Genomic DNA, 4,280 nt, shown 5'->3' with positions numbered 1-4,280 from the left:
CATATATGTATCTCGCTAACCGTTCTAGCAATTTGAACCAAACTCGGTATGATTATTGTGCTTGCCACATAAAAGCAAAGCGTTGAAAATTATTGAAATCGGACTAAATTACGACCACTTTTCATATAACGGTATATTTCAGTAATGCTTGAAACTTCAATATTTCGAAATTTAAGGACGATAATTTACTTAAAATTTATACACCCCGGCTTATCGTGTAGCGGTAGTTTTCGGAAAGGTGGAAAACATATATTTAATAATTGCGCCGGGTATTTAATGTTCGGCTCCGCCCGAACTTAGACTTTCTTACTTGTTTTGGTTAGTTTTATTTTTTTTTGTATAATCTTTAGGTTTTAATGGTTTAAAAACAAAAAGGAATTTTTTTTCAATGAATTTGTGTGATATTAAAGGAATTTTGGTTTATTTCCTAATGAAATTGTTGTGAACAAATATTTCTTCGCTTCATTTGCGCGTTTTTTTTTTTTAATAAAACAGAAAGCAATTATCTTTTCCTCCATATTTTTCTTTCTGTGACCAGCTCAGAGCCAGCTGACAAATTAGTGACTTTTTTTTTAGACTAGAGACGTGAGACATCTTACTGAATACCAAATAGTCTCAATATCCATGTTCGCCACCAAAAGTCACTATAAGTGACTAGAGACCGCTTACTGAATCCCAGGGTTAAGGTGTTTTAACATGTTTTTGGACGCTGGGAGTGCCGTATAATATGTGTAAGCACCAATCTATTAATATCGTTGAATTATTTTATGCAGACAAGACAAAAAGTAGAAAAAAAAACGTTTTAATATACTTTTATAAATGTACTAAAAAGTAAAAAAAATAACAATTCTCAGTCCCATAGAATTTTTTTGATAACTTTTTTAGCAAAAGTCAGTATAAACAATTTAAGAGATTGAAAATGAAAAGCGAGGGGCGCATGTAATAGACTTGAATTGATATGAAAAGTAATACTATCACCCCTATGCTGTAATCCGAAAGTTCGTAGTTACGAATCCGTAGCTCCGTTCCGAAAATTCGAAAATTGGTATGCTGTAATCCGATCGTAACTATCAACGGCGTTGCCAACTAAAATAGTGAAATTCGAAGTTCTTAATCAGCTGCTTTGACAGAAACAAATCAAAATAAATAGAATCGCAAGTGAACAGTGAAATTCCAAAAAATTGTTTAATCGTATTTGAAAAAGCTTTTCCTTAATTAAGTAAAATAGAATGGATTCAGTGGCCGGTGCACTTTTGTCTCAGGAGGAAGAACATGCTGCAGTCAACTGTTGCATTAATATACAAAGGAGATTGCTACGAGACAGTTCTGATCCATTTAGCTTAAATGATAAAATGTAAGTTTTATAATTGATTTCACTGATACACATATAAAATAATCGTTTTATTGTTTAAAGATTTGTAAAAAATTTCCGTCTCAACAAAGACGCATTTAAAAGCGTTTTAACAATTATGGAGGAAGAGCTTGGGCGAAGTGTAAAATCATCATCGGTGACTCCTGTAAGTAGATTGATGGCAGTTTTGAGGTTTTTCGCTGAAGGAAGCTACCAACACGGTGTTGGGAAAGATTTTGATGTGGGGTTGGCGCAATCAACGTTCTCAAAAACATTGACAAAAACTTTAAACATCTTGGAACGCCGACTGTGCCCAGTATGGATTAAATTGTCAATGACGGAGGAGGAGAATAAACGAGCCAAAATGTGGTTTTACAGGAGAACGCAATTCCCTGGCGTTATTATGTGTGTGGACGGCACGCACATTAAAATACTTCCTCCTGCAGACGAACCGTATTTGTACTACAATCGTAAGGGATACTACAGCCTAAATGCAATGGTGGTAAGTAAAACCACAAGAGCAAAGTGATTTTGTACGTGCAATTTATCGTAAATTTATTAAATAGATATACAAGATGCAAATAAGGTGCGTTGATGCTCGGTTTCCAGGCAGTAGCCACGACTCACATGTGTGGAATGTAAGCGCTGCAAAAACCTATTTTGAAGAGAGATATCGGCAAGGAGACAAAACAACTTGGATATTAGGTATGTTATAAGTGGAATGAGAGCAAAATGTGTTAAATATAACTAAAAATATTTTGTTTAACAGGCGATGCTGGATATCCATTACAGCCGTGGTTAATTACACCATTCCGTTCTCCTGTGGCAGGAAGTAGAGAAAGCGCCTTCAACAAAACGCACAGTAAAGCGCGCAACATAGTCGAGAGTCATCGGCGTTTTGAAAAATAGATTTCGATGCCTGCTAAGTGCTCGCCAACTACATTATTCGCCCCAAAAAGTGGTACAAATAATTAATGTGGTATGCGCATTGCATAACATGTGCATCCACTACAACGTAGAAGATAATACACCTGATATTATGGATGATGAATATCAAGATGTAAATGAAGAGGAAGCGCCATCAGAATTTTCCAGAGAAGCGTCAGACATAAGAATGCGAATTGTGAGATCATTACCCAACTAATGAAAACAATCCCATAACTTTGTACTTCATATTTATTTGATATAAAAAATTTAAAATAAATTCAGTTCTTTACTTAAAACTAAATATACAAAAAAATCAGTTGTTTTCTTAAATATAATTGTTTGTACATATATACAGTTATCACAAGCGTTAGTTCATCTCTTAGGTTCAGTTCTTTTCTTAAATCTAATAGGTTTATACATATATCACAAGCGTTAGTTCAGTTCTTTTCTTAAATCTAATAGTTTATACATATATACAGATATCACAAACGTTAGTTCACTTCTTTAGTTCAGTTATATTCTTAAATCTAATAGTCTTAAATCCAATAATCTTTAAATAAAAAAAATTAAAAAATCAGCAGTTCAGTGCAAAATTAAATTAAATTCAAAAATAAAGAAATCTTAAAAAAAAATGTATCCATTAGTTCATTTTTGCTGGCTTCTTTCTTGTATCCGCAGTAATTTTTCCTGCAAATCAAGCTCCCTTCTTTTAAGGGCCTCCAGTTCAATATTGTGCCTCTTTAATTCACTCAATTTTTATTATAAGCTTTTATTTAACTTGGTCATCCCGCGCAAATCGCGGAAATTTCCAATCGATTTTAAACTGACTTCCCGACAAGTTAGAGACTTGAAATTTTCAGCATAGTTCCAATCACGATGACAATGCAATTTAAAATATAAATGAATTCCCCATATGGTCCAGGGGTCTTGATTCAAAGGCGGTCAAAAAATAGTAAGATTTATGGCTAACAGAGCGTAATTTGCCAAAGAACGTAAAACCACTATAACATTGTTAAAGCTGTCGGCGATAGTGTAGCAAAGTTACTTGTGGCAAATTCTGATATCAACCTAGTCTAGATATGAACCTCGCTGTAAGAATTAGAAGACTCCAGATGTCGCCCCGACAGAAGAAGTTAAATATTGCGCCTAAATATATGCCATGCTACAACGGAAATGGACGACACGCCATTTCTTTAAATAAAATTAACTGCTGCTATATGTACATATGTATGTTTATACAAAGCGTAACAGTGGCTACACACGACGAACATATCCGCGCACATGTGCGCCAACATGCTCGCTGTCGTTTGCTACAGACGGCGAGCGGCTCATAAGTGATTTTGTACTCAAAGCGTAAACATGGAAAGGAAAGACGCGGATGATGCAATTGAAATACTTATGACTTAGGGTTTTTTATGTATGTGTTACTTAAATTTATTTATATTTTACATATATGTATGTACATACATATACATATAGTAATATAGCCTCATTTATCAAAAATTCAATTAACGCACATGGCTTGGATGCATTTATCCGCGATGTGCACACTGCAAGCATCAACACAAAATGAGGTTGTTGTTTTTGTTTCCAATGCGATGCTCGCAAACCACGCTACAAACGACGAGCATGCTCGCTCAAAATTTTTTGATTTTTAGCGAGCATGCTCGCAAACCGCCCTACAAACGACGAACATGACCCGCAAGCCGCGCATGTGCGCGGATATGCTCGTCGTGTGTAGCCACTGTAAGCAAACAACATTTTGCTTGGCAAGTCTTCTGTTATCTTTCATTGCAAGTTGAATTATTTTAATATCTATTGCAAAATTTTGTACATAAAATGAAATAACACTTTTTAATATACAACGCTTTTATAAATGGACTAAAAATTATAAAATAAAACAATGTAATCAAAGGAATAAAATAAAGTAGTGTAACAAAAGATTTTTTAGCAATAAAATTTTGTCAAAACTGCACTAAAACGAATAAAATAAAATAAGTTA

Source organism: Rhagoletis pomonella, unplaced genomic scaffold (assembly GCF_013731165.1).
Source record: "Rhagoletis pomonella isolate Grant_MI unplaced genomic scaffold, Rhpom_1.0 Rhpom_scaffold_00001, whole genome shotgun sequence".
NCBI classification, from domain to species: Eukaryota; Metazoa; Arthropoda; class Insecta; order Diptera; family Tephritidae; genus Rhagoletis; species Rhagoletis pomonella.
This window is presented reverse-complemented; position numbering follows the sequence as displayed.